At 44.0% G+C, this 15,715-nt stretch overlaps 1 protein-coding gene across 1 annotated transcript in view; it reads right to left on the bottom strand.

Annotated features, from left to right (window-relative positions):
• Window positions 1-15,715, bottom strand: part of NKAIN3 (sodium/potassium transporting ATPase interacting 3) — an 821,388-nt gene that overhangs the window by 374,878 nt on the left and 430,795 nt on the right. The window lies entirely within an intron of this gene.

Genomic DNA, 15,715 nt, shown 5'->3' with positions numbered 1-15,715 from the left:
AAAGCCGGACTCCTCCGCTAGCAAAAGAGCTACACACAGATAGCGGAGGAGTCCGGCGAGAAGACCCCCGAAGACGGAAGACCCCCGGAGCTGTGCAATAAAATATTTTTTCCCTGTGTTGTGTTTTTTTTTGTACTTTATTTCACAGGTGAATGGGTAGGGGTACATTGTACCCCATACTCATTCACATAGGGTGGGGGGCCGGTATCCGGGGGCCCCCTTCTTAAAGGGGGCTACCGGATTCCGATAAGCCCCCCGCCCGCAGACCCCGACAACCAACGGCCAGGGTTGTCGGGAAGAGGCCCTTGTCCTCATCAACATGGGGACAAGGTGCTTTGGGGTGGGGGGGCCGCGCGGCCCCCCCCTCCCCAAGGCACCCCCCATGTTGAGGGCACGCGGCCTGGTACGGCTCAGGAGGGGGGGGGCGCTCGCTCGCCCCCCTTTCCTGGCCGGCCGGGTAGCGTGCTCGGACAAGGGTCTGGTGTGGACTTTGGGGGAACCCCCACGCCGATTTTTTTCGGCGTTGGGTTCCCCTTTAAGTCCATTCCAGGCGGCGGAGCCCGCGACGTCTCCTTCGCGGGCCCCGCCTACCTGTACACGCGCTCGAAATGGGCGGACTTTCCGAGCGGGAACAGTTTGCTCATTTCGAAAGTAGCCTACACACGGGCGGACTGTTCGCTCAAACACAGTTTCAGCGGACAGTTTTTCGGAATTTCCGAAAGACTTTGTCCGTCCAACTGTCCGCTGAAACTGTCCGCTGAAAGCCCACACACGAGCGGACTGTCCGCCCAAACACTGTTCAGCGGACAAGGTTGGGCGAACAGTCCGCCCGTGTGTACGCGGCCTAAGAGATGTTGTACCACTTTAGATAAGATAAAATGTCGCTTATGTGGGGTATTTGGTCACATCACGAGATTCTGTCTATCCAGTTCCAGTGAAAAAGTCAGTAAAATAATCTATATAGGACTACAAGACGTGATTATGAAGTATACTCAGTGCGCTTCGCAAAGTGGCCTAGGTGTACAAAGTATGAACCGCCTACATCATGGGTCCCATTCCAAAATCCTAAAGCCCCATACACACGAGAGGACTTATGTCCGACAGACTTCCGAAGGAGTTCCGTCGGAGTTCTGCTGGAATTCCGACGGAGTTCTGACAGACTTTTCGGCTGAGCGGACTTGGCCACACACGATCACACTAAACTCCGACGGATTCGAACGTGATGACGTACGACTCGGCTCGAATAAGGAAGTTCATAGCCAGTAGCCAATAGCTGCCCTAGCGTCGGTTAGTCCGTCGGAGTAGCATACACACGAGCGGATTTTTCGAAGGGGACCGGGTCCGGCGGAGTTCCTTCGGAAAAATTTGAAGCATGTTCCATATTCTAAAGTCCTTCGGACTTTGGCGAGTCAAAAGTCCGTTGCAGCCCACACACGATCGGATAGCCTGACGGACTCAGTCCTTCGGACTTTGGATGTTGAAAAGTCCGCTCGTGTGTACGCGGCATAAGAATGCGTCCATACAGGCTGAGAATGGGCTAATGGGCTAATGAAATGGAATACATTTTTGAAAGAATTTCAACCTTACAAAACAGATATGGGTTTAAGAAGAATTATAGGTTATTATAGAAAACATGCTGGTATGTGTGATGTCTAGAGTTCGTCTTTAACCTAGCGAATTGTGTGAGTGTGTGTGTGGAATATGGAATATATGTTGTGTCGTCTCTGAGGTCTGTTGGCTCAACTGCTGAGAACCCACCCAAATGACCCCCCCCCCCCTTCTTTCTGACCAGGTCATGAGAGTGTAAAGCAAACTGTATTGACATGCAAATTACCCGAGCCAAGATAAATATCTGTAATAGTGCATTGAAATGTGTATTTACCTAAATGTGTTTGTTTTATAGAGAGAGAGTTCTGGAGAGGTTGTGGTGAGGTATTATGATTTGTTGATAAATTGTACAGCTAAAAGGTTTATTACGAGTTGCTAATTTTTTTTTCTCACCATGGTGAATACATTTTTTGGGGGAAATGAATGGTATACCATAAAACAAAAATCCATGTAGTAGTAATAAAAGTTGAGCTCAACAATTTTTGGTATTTTAAAAAAGTAAAAGCAATGTTCCAAAACAAATAAGAAAGACTTTCTTTATGGAATGTAATATAATGTATATTTGTGTTTCATATGCTAATGTCTTGTTACAGGTATAAAACCACTAGTTTATTTTGTTTCTAGGCGAAAAATGTAATGTTTATTACAAAATTTTATTGGTGTTTTATCCCTCAGATTCGATAATTGGGTTTCATGGCTTTCAGAACAAAATGACATCTCAGCTTCCATAGACAACTTTATACAAAATAGTTTTTCTTTTTCCTGGTTTGTCGGGTTTCACATGTGAATGTTTTAGGTTTTCATCACCAGTATTTAGTTGGTGCTTCTATTTGTCAGCCCATTCGGCTGTGTTTTGGATTACCTAATGTGTGTTGTATGTTCTGATCCGACATGTATGAAGCTCTGGTGTGAACGAGTTTCTTCGCTCCACTGATTAGCAGAACCAACTAACTGAAGACCGCATCTCTAGTTCTCATTTCGTTTTTTTAAATGAAACGTTGAGTAAGACTGCAGGGGTTAATTGTCACTCTAACACACATATTAGGCTAAGAAGTGTTATAAATCTCTGTCAGTGTTATTGCATTTAGTGGTAAGAGTGTTTTGGTATTATCCGGAGTTTGTATTTAATCTGTCATAGATCTGTTACATACGTGTGTCTTATTCCCAAAGATCATCCATGCTGATACTTGCAGTTCCATGGCTTTAAAGGGTAAAGATCTGATGTTACTTTTGTATAGACTTGTGTGTAAGGCCGCGTACACACGGGCGGATTGTCTGCCCAACTAAGTTCGTCAGACAATCCGACAGACAGTCCGTCCAACTTTTGAATGAACGGACTTGACCACACACGATGAACAGACAGTCCGCTGAAAGCTTGCGCGATGATGTGTACAGCACGTACGACGGGACTAGAAATACGAAGTCCAATACACTGCAATGCAACCTTCGGCGTGTAAATCCTTTCTGAGCATGCGCCATACTTAGTCCGTCCAACTTGCCTACACACGAGCGGACTGTCCGCTGAAACCAAGTTTGGACGGACAAAATTACGGAAATTCCGAAAGACTTAGTCCGCCAGACTGTCCGCTGAAAAAGTCCGCTGAAGCCCACACACGAGCGGACTAAGTTGGCCAGACAATCCGCCCGTGTGTACGCGGCCTAAGACTGTCTACGTTTCCTGTTTGTCTGTTTTTACGTGGTTACTTGTTACCAATTGTCTAATGTGTCTTTGGCGTATTTGTCACTAATATTTGTGTGTTTCAACGCTCAAATTGTACCCCCTACTGTTCAGTAATCCCCCCAAAAAATCCCTTTCAGTGCTGCAAGGGATTTTTCTTTTTCTGTTGGCCAGTTGTGTCTGGTAGCAGCAGTTCCTCGAGCTGGATACACATTATGCAGTTTTTTTTGTTCAATTTCCTTTAGATTTACCTTCAGATATGCAGTATGAGGGCCTGCCAGACTGCATACAAGTTGAGAGTCTATAGGTCTGGCCTTGTGTCGTATAGTTTCGAGTGAGTCTGGAGAAGAGTTGTGCAGGAAGATTGTGTGGGGTGTTACCAGCTCTTGGCTGTTCCAAGTGCTCTCACTTTGGTTATATGTGTGGCCATGCTGTATTCTCCTCAGTTAATACCCATAGGGGGCCTTTCTGTCCTAGACTCCTTGTGTACCTTAACTAGTTGTCCGTGTCCTGCATGCCAGGAAGACCAGTGCCCCAGTGTTACACTATGCCCCTGTCATTTGTGTGAGTCCTGTCTGAATAGTGTAGGCAGCTTATTTTGAATGGGTGAAGGATAACATTGTTTGATTACCAAATTGATAAAGGAGGGAAAAGGTGTGCAGCCTCTATAAAGAATCAAGTGTACCTTTTGGCAGGTAGTTTTCAATCTGGGTATTCAGACTATTTCCCATACTTAGGAAAAGGAGAGGCTTAATGGAGACTGCCTTTGGAGCTGGAGGCGGGTCGCTGGGTACCTTAAACACTCTGGAGCTGGAGATAATCAGGAACACATTGGGAGGTCTTGTGCTACATATCAGGAAAGGGGTTAGGAAATCCAACTTGCTCTGTCCAGCATCCAAGACCACAGAAGTGACTGACTCTTTCTCAGTGGGACAATTTCCACTTTGCAAAAACAGGTAGGTGGAGGTAGTATCCAATTTGACTATGAGTCGTGGAGATTGGTGGATGACTCAGTTCCAGGGTTGTCAAAATCTAACTTGGACTATTCTCCTCCCTAATGGCAGGGATGGAACATTGTGCATATATCATTCCCAATTTGGGTACTATCCTATCAGACTCTACTGGGTTACATCCTGGAGTCCATCTTGTTTTGATGGTTTGACTCCGGACAGCCCCAGATACATAGTTAGTAAGGTTGATTAAAGACACCAGTCCATCCAGTGTGAGCGTCTACAATTGTCCTTATCCCTGTACATTGCACATTCACACCGGTTCCTACTCTTAAGAAGCCCACAATCCAAGATCTCCATTCATATACTAGGGCCAATTTTGGACAGAAGCCAATCAGCCTACCTGCATGTCTTTGGAGGGTGGGAGGAAACCGGAGTACCTGGAGGAAACCCACGCAGGCACAGGGAGAACATGCAAATTCCAGGCAGGTAGTGTCATGGTTGGGATTCAAACCAGCAACCCTTTTTACTGCTAGGCGATCACGTTTCATGATGCACTGTTTTCAGCATCAGGTTAAATTGTACTCAGCAGGATACACTACCTCAGGAAGTTTATTGTACCTATTCTCTTGTCCTTGGCATGGATATAGAAGGAACCTCGGGTTGTACCTCGATAACCCCTAAAGAGAGGTTTTATAGCAAACCTGACATCCCCTTACACATACTGAAACTTCAGTTGGGATTCAGGGAGGAGTTAAAAGTTGGGTAGTTGGGTAGTTTGGGCAACAGGATTTAGATAGTGGCAACAGTTTCTGCAGGGCATGGATAGAAGGTCCCCGCTCAAGGGGTTTATGATATAAGGGAAGGAGTGTGGTGCAAAAATAAAAGCTGCTGGGAATGATCTGATATGGAGCTGGCTGAGGGAACATTTTAGGTGGAGTTTTTAGGTGTGAAAGGGTAGGGCCTGGCTGGACATACTGGAGTAGGGAGTTCCAGAGGTTCTGGAGCAGTCCTGAGTTTGAGGATAGGAGGAGGTAACAAGGGAGCTGGAAATCAGGATGTCTTAGGAGGAGCGAAGTGGACGATTTGGGTGATATCTCAAGATCGAAAGAGGTTAATCCAAATATCTCAAACTAAGGTGTCATGGTTATGCAGTAATCTTTCTTTGTTTGCTTACCTCTCCTCATGTGTACAGACTAAGAGGCTAGCCACTTCCACCTGGTGGTTTTTATAACCTCTCCTCTAAGCATGGCTCCACCCCAGGCCCTATCAGGGAACCCTATATTAACCTGTGCACTGCAAGCCAGCGGAGCTGATCAACGATTGTGTATCCATTGTGTGTTTGGCTTCCTGTTTCCTGCTTGCCGTATGCTCTACGTTTGACTCTTTTACCGACCTTGGCGTGTTCTCTACGATTCCTGTCTGCTTGTGACCTTGACCTTTGGCATGTCCCCGACCATCCCTCTCTGCCTGTGACCCTGAACCTTTGGCGTGTACTCTGTTGTTCCTGTCTGCTAGTTGCCCTGACCTCTGCCTTATGCCCTTACTATCATTGTTGTTCCAGCCTGCTGCTTCCTTCTCCTGTAGTCTATTGTGAGCGTAAGCTATGAGACCCTAGGGGCCGCGACCTGGAGCCAGACTGCAGCAAAGTCCATCCTCACTACTGGAGGCTCTTGCGAACACCTGCTTGCTCTTAGACTCAACGCCCTGAGGAATCTATGCTCCAGTTCCCATTGGGATCTGTGTTAGTGATCCTGTAGACCTATGTCCTGAATCTCCCTGGGTACAATCCGCAGCAGTCAGTCCTAAGGTCCACTACCTAGCGGTGCACTTCGGACTCCTACGGAGTGCATCTGTCACCTGGTCTCAGGTGACCTGACATAAGGTTTCTTAATGGGAAAGGTTTATTCAGGTACCGTCCGCGGGCCACAGCTTTAGTAAACTCCACCTTGTTGCTGTCCTGATGTGGTTAACTATTAAGAGACCAACGTAGGGGATTGTGTGCATTTAACTGCTTCAGCCCTTATAGCGTTATAGCGCCTACAAAATAGGGGATAGAGCTATAGCATTTCTATTATAATTTTTTTTTTACTAGTAATGGCGGCGATTTGCGACATTATAGCGGACACAGCGGACAATTTTTACACATTTTGGGGACAATTGGCATTAATACAGCAATCAGTGAGATTAAAAATGCATTGATTACTGTAAAAATGTCACTGGCAGTGAAGGGGTTTACACTAGGGGGCAATGAAGGGGTTAAGTGTGTCCTAGTTTGTATTCTAACTGAAGGGGGATGGGGACTGTGCAGGGAGGATAACAGATCGCTGTTCACACTCTGTATGAACAGACAATCTGTCTCTTCTGCCCTCAGAGAACCGGAAACTGTGTATTTACACACACCGTTCCCGGTTCTCCGTGTCTCATTAGCGATCGCGGGAGCCCGGCTGTGATCAAGACCACTGGCACTCGCATTGGCTCAGGGGGGCTCAGGGGGGCTCAGGAGGGCGTACGCCATGGGGCGAAGCGACGTTACATAACATTGTTTCGCCCAGCCGTACCATTCTGCTGCAGTACAACTGCGGCGGCTGGTTGGCATGTGGTTAAAAGAGGACCCTAGAACTATATTTTTATTTTTGTTTGTTTTTAGGAAAAGCCTCTAAAAAATTTGGAGTAATAAAGTGCAGTCGGGTTTGACTAAATTCTAAAAGTTTTTGGAAACCATTGTTTTATTCTCTCCTTATCTATTTTTTTTTTTTTTGTTCCTCTTTATTATTATTTTTTGCAACAGCTGCAATATATATATTTTTAAGGCACTTTATAATAATTCTTAAGAGCAGTTATTTATTGTTAATTTGTTTTTATGAATACAGATTCAATGCTCTTTGACATAAAGTGAAATGTGTGTAAGGGTTGAAGCAGCATTGAACTTGTTTTTTATTTTATTTTCTCTCTTCTCTCTCTCTTTTCTACTTTCTTTGTTTCATATTCTTATATTTAATTACATTAAGTGATGTTACCTGTCCATTAGCTGATAATTTTCTTCTATATCTTTAAAGGTAAATGTATTAATCTTCTGGAACTTTTGTTTGAATATCAGAGATGAGCTGTGAATTGTAAGGCTTTTCCATTCCTGCTACTCAGCTTTTAAGAGTCCAGTGGGTCCTATACAATGATTTACAAGTACCGTATTTCACAACCATTGCCCTGGACATCCAGGTCTTATGTTGTATTGTATTTCTACATCTCCCAGTCTGTCTACTGCTTTAACCTAAGCCCCGTGAGCAGGTGTGGTGAACCCAAGGACCTGGCAATAGCATGCAGTGTTGACTATCCCTACCATCAAGGGCCATGGATGATACTGGCTGTTACTCGGACCCTATACCCTGTGGGGATCCCACTTTACTCGTCCACATTCCACCCTCCTGTCTGGCATTCCTCCAATAACTGTACACTGACGTTCTCCTTTTTCTTTATGCATTCATGCATGACTGTCTGGAGGCCCGCCCTACCACCACCTTAAGAAGCAACAAAAACCATCACACCATATCTTGAGACAAAGGGACAATGATTAGACTGTCCTTAACTTTCCTTCACCATTCTGAAGAGTGCCGCCTCGTGATCTGATCCAATTTTCACTCACAACACACAGCATTCCCACGTTATGGGACTAAAGCATGCCAGGATCCCGCCATCAATGTTGGAGCTCTGCTCTTCCGAGGCAGAGGGGTGATGAAACATTACAATGCAGGCACTCATGGTTCAGATGTGAAGTCTCAAAGGCACCAGGATTTCTTTGCTGTCTCAAGCCTACCTAATGGGTTTAGTTGTGCTCAAGACCAGAAGAGGAGGTAGCAGTGGTGGTGGTTAGGGAGCTGGGCCTTCTGGGCTGTTGTGGGTGGGTGCAAGATAATTAAGGGAAGGCATAAGTTCAAGAATGAACTTCAGGGGGAACTGATGTGGAATAACTGAGCTTCATATTTATATCAAGGGGCTTCAAGGGAACCATTGTGGGGACATTCTAATTATATTACCATGCCCCGTTAGATCTGTGTGTGTGTACATATATATATATATATATATATATATATATATATATATATATATATATATATATATATATATATATATATATATATATATATATATATATATATATATATATATATATATATATATATAGTGTGTGTGCTTTTACAGGAAGATGATGTACATAATATATTATATGTATGTTGAGATATGAGCTGGCTCACAAGATTTCTTTTACCTTATATAGACAAAAGGTTTTAATCACTTATTAGATGTATCACCAAGCATATAAGTGAGGTAGGTAAACATTGGAAGTGCCTATGAGCAGACACATTTGGCTGCACAGGCACACAGGTGTTGGTGAAGGAGAGAAGGATTGCTCACTATCTAGATTAGACTGTTGTTTCTAATCAGACATTCAGCAGTTTCAATAATGCCTAATATAAAAGTTTATGATTATAAGTAAATAAATATATATATGTAGAGCCAGCTCATGAAGAGCACACACTATGTGTTTTGTCATTTAACTTTACCCTTGAACCGCAGTTTGGTTTTGGGTTCAATTATCCTAAATTTAGACCTCAGCACCAGCCTATCTGGACTGCCGGGTGTTCTGCCTGACCATAGGTGGTGCTGTCATCATGGCAGGGTGCAGAATGCAGTCTAGTTGGGTGCATTAAGGTTTTTTTTTTTTTTTTTTTAATCTTTAAACTTTTTTTATTTTATTTGCTTTATATTCAAATTTACAAATATTACCACAAAATAATCACATACAATAATTCCCCTTACAGACAAATTTCCCTTATCCCCCCCCTCCCATCCTCCCTCCCCCTATCAACCCCCTCCCATTCCCTCCGCCAATAATATTCCATTCACAATTTATACAAAAGAAAATTTAAAAAAACATCAAACTTAAACAAATTACTCATTCCCTTCTCCCTTCCCCCTCCTCACCTCTCATTCATTCCCTCCTTCATCCATCACTCTTGCAACTTACTCACCCTTTCTCATTGCTCACCCCACTTTCCCCATATTTTAACAAACTTCCCATAATTACCTCTTTTCCTATATATGTATTCCTCCTTTTTTATGTTATCTTTCACCCTTTCCATCCATTCCTTTACTGTAGGCGCTTCCCTCCTCTGCCATTTAAACGCAATTAATTTCCTCCCCTGAAAAAGGCATCTAATGACCGCTGTGTGGATATCCCTTCGTACCTCCTCTTCTTCTATCAATCCCATTATACAGATTTTGGCTTCTACTTCCAATGATAACCCAAACACTTTATTAATTTTTCCTATTATTCCTACCCAATATCTATATAATCTTGGGCATCGCCAAATCATATGTATTAAATCTCCGCTTCGGTCCCCACACCTTTGGCATTCTGCATCCTGTCTACTCCCAAATCTAAACAATTTAAGAGGAGTATAATATACCCTATGGATTAAATACATTTGCGATATACTATTTGATGGAGATAAGGAAACTTTCGCCCCCAATGCCAGAACCTTTTCCCACTGTTCTACCGATATTGGGCCCACCTCTCTTTCCCATTTTGCCTTTTTTTTCTCCTCTATTACCCCTTCTTGTTCTGTTCCCTTTAGATACCTATAGATCTCAGAAATACCTCCTTTCGATATATTATAGCTTATGATTCTCCTGAGTGCAGGCATCTTACTCCATTCCAGCTTCCTGTTTCTAAATTGTGCCTCTAACGCATGTTTAATTTGTATATAATTAAGGAGGTAATAAGCCGGTAACCCATATTCATCCCTTAATTCCTGAAATGTTTTCAGTCTCCCGTCCTTATATAGTTGTACTAAGAAGTGTATGCCCCTCCGATCCCATTCTACTAATCTCCCCATTTTCTTAATTTCCTCTAAGTTTTTATTTTCCCATATTGGTGAGAATTCTGTATATCCTCTGTACCCCAATATTACTTTTACCTCCTCCCAACACTTTACCATCAGTTGGACTGTGGGGCAGCTGGTCCTAAATGAGTCGGCTTCCACGGCTTCCGCGACCGTATTATGCGGAGTATCCCTCCCCAGGGGTCCACCCCCCCTTCCTGTCACTGCCACCAGGTTACCTCCCCTCATATACTGTAATTGGGCAGCCAGAAAGTAGTATCTCATATTAGGTAGTGCCATCCCACCCATTTCCCTTGGTCTCTGTAGTGCTTGTAAGCTAATTCTTGCCATACTGTTCTTCCATATCACCTCTCTAAACAAACTTTCCATTTTTTTAAACCAATATTTTGGAATCCAAACCGGTGAGTTTTGTATAACATATAATATTTGAGGCATCCACACCATCTTAATTAAGTTGCACCTACCGGCTACTGACAGGGGGAGGTTCTTCCATATTCTAATTTTACGTTTTAATTTTGACATAAGTGGAACTAAATTCCCTGCTATATACTGCCTTGGGTCTGCCGTCATATTCACTCCCAAGTACTTCATTTATTTAACTGTTTCTATTTGGGATACCTGTACTGGCAGTGGGGTATCGAGGGGATCCACTGGTAGGAGGGCAGATTTTTCCCAGTTAATTTCAAGTCCAGAGAAATACCCGAATTCTTTTATCAGGGTCATTGCCGCCACCAATGAGGGCCCCGTGTCCCCTAATAACAGCAATACATCGTCTGCATACAAGGCAACCTTTTCCTCTTCGTTCCCTCTTTTAAACCCCCGGATATCCTTCGCCTCTCTCAAGGCTATAGCCAGAGGCTCCATCGAGAGGGCGAAAAGCAGGGGCGACAAAGGGCACCCCTGTCTTGTCCCCCTCTCCAAATGGAACCCCTCTGAACATTCCCCATTTATTCTCACTTTCGCCCTAGGGCCTGTATACAGTACTCTTATCCATTGCATAAATCTCGGACCAAATTGAAATTCCGCCAACACCCTCCTCAAATAATGCCACTCTACACTATCGAAGGCTTTTTTTGCATCTAAGGACATAACTGCTCTATTCCCTTTGTTTTCTGAAGGAATCTGAATGTTTAAATAGGTGCGTCTCACATTCATATTTGTGGACCGCCCTGGGATAAACCCAGTTTGGTCCTGATGTATTAGTTTTGGTATTATGTTTTTTACCCTTGTTGCAAGTACTTTTGCCAAAATTTTAACATCTGAACACAATAACGATATAGGTCTATATGATGCGGTCTCCAATTGGTTTTTCCCTTCTTTTGCTAGGACCACCACTGTGGCCTCCATCATTGATTGCGGCAGCTGTCCCGCTTCAAAAGCACCATTGAACACCTGTAGGAGAGCCGGTAAAAGTATCTCCCCAAATTTTTTATAAATCTCTATCGGCAGTCCATCCGGACCTGGTGCTTTCTGATTTGTCATTTCTGCTGTTACTTTTTGCAGCTCCTCCAGGGTCAATGGTGCTTCCAAGCCCTCCCTATCTTCCTCCGATAGCCTGGGTAATGTTATTTTCCCAAAAAATTCCTGCATCTCCCCCTCTACTTCAGAGTTTGAAACTTTATATAGTTCCTCATAATATTTTCTAAACTCTTCCACTATTTCAGGTGTTGACTTCCTCATACCTCCCTCCCTGTCCAATATCGCCGGTATTATTGGGGACGAACTATTTGATTTAGCAATCATTGACAATACCCTCCCCACTTGTTCCCCTTCGCCAAAGAAGGACTGCCTCTGGAACTGCCTTTTCTTCTCTTCTTTCTCCCATATAAGTCTTTTATATTCTACCTGATTTTTCTCCCATTCCTTGGAACTTTCTTCTGAGGGGGCCCTTATATACCTCTCTTCTGACCTCCTTACCCTTTCTTTTGCTTCTATTTCCTTTGCTACCCCATTCTTCTTAATCTGTGATATCTTTTTTATTAGTTCCCCCCTTAAGAAGGCTTTCAAGGTATCCCACATTATTCCCAGGGACGTAGATCCCACATTTATGCTCAAAAATTCTTTTAGATTTTCTTTTACCCCCTCCATGTTATCCATTAGTTCTAACCAAAATGGGTTTATCTTCCATTCCCTACTACTACATCCTCTCCCTGTTGTCATTAAAAACATTACCGGTGAATGGTCCGAAATTCCCCTTGGCTCGTACTCCACTTTCTCCACCATCCCCAGCGCCTCTTCATTACACAGCACCATATCGATCCTGGACAAGGTGGAGTACGTCTTAGAGTGACAAGAATACTGTTTTTTTAAGGGGTTCCACCTTCTCCATATATCCACAAAACCCGTTTCTTCACAGAATTGAAATAACAACCCATTAGGTCCCTCCCTACTACCGACCTTCTGTGGGAACCTATCTATTTTTTGATCCATTATCATATTGAAGTCCCCTGCTATTATGACTGGGATTCCAGGCTTATCCTTTATAAACTTCAGCAGTTCATGTAATATTTCTGCATTAAATGGTGGTGGGATATACACAGTTGCAATCACACATACTCTATCTTCTATACCACAAAAAAGGAACACGTATCTCCCTTTAACATCTACGATGCTCTGCCTGCAGGTTAGGCCCAACCCAGGATCTATTAAGACACTCACTCCCCTTGAGTAGGAAGTGTATGTAGAATGATATTGTATCCTATATTTTCTGTGTCTTAGCACACTGATTGTATCTCGGTCCAGGTGGGTCTCCTGCAAACAGAGCATCCCATAATTACCCATATTCCCCATGGAAAATAACGCACGTCTCTTCAGCTGTTCCTTCACCCCCCGTATATTCCAAGAACAAATTTTAACCTTTTTAGTGAAGTTCCCTACCTTACTGCTTACTCCCATATTTAAAACCTGCACCACAATATCATATTTTTATTCTCCATTCTACGTGCTTTCTCTGTGTTTTCACACGTGATCTCCCCCTTGCTTTTTTCTTTTTTCCCTGTGCTCCAAAATTTTAATCCCACACATATTTTGTATCTCATATTTACCATATTTCTTATGCACATTTTACACACATTTTATATAAATTGAGCAATATTCTTTCCTTGTGCCTCTCTTAATTTCATTTTCTTGTGCCCTTTTTCCCTGACCACCGTATTCAATGCAATTTCACCCATCAACTTTATACTTAAATATATATATATTTTTTTTTTTTCTTTTTTCTTGTGCAATTAATAATCCTTTACCATGCCTACCTGTATCCTTTCCTATCCTTTCAACCTCCTTTCTCTCGCTATCATTCATCCATTCATACTCCCCATCCCTTTTTTCTTTCCCCTCCCCAACCCTCCCATGCCCCACTTGGGGCCCTTCTAAGGGGCTTCCAACATGACCGTTTTTACCTCCCAGGGTGATATCCCTCCCCACCTACTCGCCCTACCCACCCACTCCCATAACTCTTATAACAAAAAATAGTCCACATTACTGCCAAGAAAAAAAAAAAAAGGGGAGAAGGGGGGAAGAAAAGAGGGAGGGAGACAAACAAAGCAATATGGGGGCATTCCCTCTTAGTCCAGAAAAAAAAAAAAAGGGAAAAAAAAAATGTCCATTTTCTTTCATATTACAGCATTCCCCTCTGTTGCAGCAGACATTTATTTTCCTCCAACCACGACTTAACTTCTTCTGGACTATTAAAAAATGTGTTTTCCCCAAATGCTGATACCCTCAACTTTGCCGGATAAAGCAATGCATAGTTCACTTTAAGACTCTGCAATTTCTTTTTGCATTCTATAAACTTGGCTCTCTGTCCTTGCAGCTCTGGGGAAAAATCCGGGTACAATGAAATCTTTACCCCATTATATTCAAGGTTACGCAGTTCTCTTGCTCTTTGAAGGATAACAACTTTATCTCTATAGGACAGCAATTGGATGATTATGGGTCTACGATGACTTCTTCCTTCCACCATCCTAAACGGAATTCTATACGCCCTTTCGATTGCAAAAAATCTTGATAGCTTCTCACTCCCTACTTTATCCTTTATCCATATTTCCATAAATTCAGCAAGATTATTGCCTTCACTTTTCTCCGGGACACCTAAAACTCTGATATTTTTCCTGCGTATAATATTTTCCATATTATCCATTTTAGCCATACACAAATTTAACTGGCCCTTCATCATCTGCATCTCCTGTTTCAGTGGGAGTACATCATCCTCCACCTGGCTGACTCTCTCCTCCATATCTGATATACGGGGCCGCAGTTTTCTGTACATCATTTTTAAGATTTATCCCGTCTTCTCTTATCTGCTTTAATTGGTCTGATACATCATCCAATGATAATTTACATGTATTCACCGCAGAAAGAATTTCTTTTAGTGATGGTTCTTTACCTTTTGCCCAAATTTCTCCTTCTGTACTTATCTCAGTGTCCCGTCCAGTCCCCCTCTCCAAGGAGAGATTGCTCACGGACGCTTGTGCTTCCGATATTCCACCCATTACACCCATAGTGTCCGACCGGACTGCCATACATATTGCTTTATTTAAACTTGTCGGCTCTATTTCGGACGTCAAGCCCTGGCTTTTCCTTCCGACCGTTTGCACGGCTGCAGTACTCTGCGGCCGCCCCTCTCCGACTTGCACGTTCTTTTTAGGTGTTTGGTTTGGGGTCTGATTAGGCGTATGGGCATATCGCTCCAGTTTAGAAGCGGCGGCAGCAGCAGCAACGCCTGTCCGCCCGGTCGAGTGGCCAGCCTTATCTTTGGAACTACGTAGTGTTTGTGATCCTTTATGTGTGGTCGCCTCCTCCACCCCCCTTTTCCTAGTCATACCTTCGGGTCTTACGTCTCTTCCACCGGGGGGGGGGGGGGGGGGGTATCGCTCAATCCCTCCCTTCGCTTGGATTCCCTCTCTCACAGGGTTTCTTACGTGGGGATCGGTGTTCCTCTATGGGAGAGCTTCCTATGGCGACCTCCACATATCTCCACTGTTACGCCGTTCGGTCAACCGAGTGTACCGTTACTCTCGCTTTCGTGGTGTCACAGCTTCACAGCGTCACCTCGTTTCGGCACCTCAACGCTCGGCTTCTCCTTCCCTCCTCCTCCTCCACACTACCTTGGCAGCATTAGTCTCTGGAGCGAGCGGTAGGTCTGAGCCCGCCGCGACCTCTCACCCTGACATCCGGTCACGCCCTTCCCTAGTTGGGTGCATTAAGGTTAATCTCTCTCGGAATCAGCCCAGTGGGAGTGTTGCTCTTGCTGTGCCTTCTGGGAGAGGGTACTTAAGGTGCGGATGTCACGTGTTTCGGGGTTCCGGTCCAGAAGTGTTTTCTGACTGGTCCTGGTCCTTCTGACCAGCCCCCAAGACTGCCATGGCCTGGGGTGTGGATTCACCTGACTTCAAGCCTTGGGGCTGGCTAGCCCAAGGTAAAGAAACTGAAGTAAGGATTCGGAGGTGGTCTGGTGCCGTCTTGGTTAGTGGAGGGGCCCAGCAACTGTGAAGGTTTCCAGGGGAGGACTCTTCGGAAGAAGGCCACACAAGGGTTGGCTTCTCAACAAGACCAGTTGGAAGACCCCAAGTGAATCC

This window comes from Lithobates pipiens, unplaced genomic scaffold (assembly GCF_037356315.1).
Source record: "Lithobates pipiens isolate NorthernLeopardFrog02 unplaced genomic scaffold, aLitPip1_a1.2 Scaffold_19, whole genome shotgun sequence".
Taxonomy (NCBI): Eukaryota; Metazoa; Chordata; class Amphibia; order Anura; family Ranidae; genus Lithobates; species Lithobates pipiens.
Note: the sequence above shows the minus strand (reverse complement) of the source record. Positions and strands in the feature narration are given on the sequence as shown.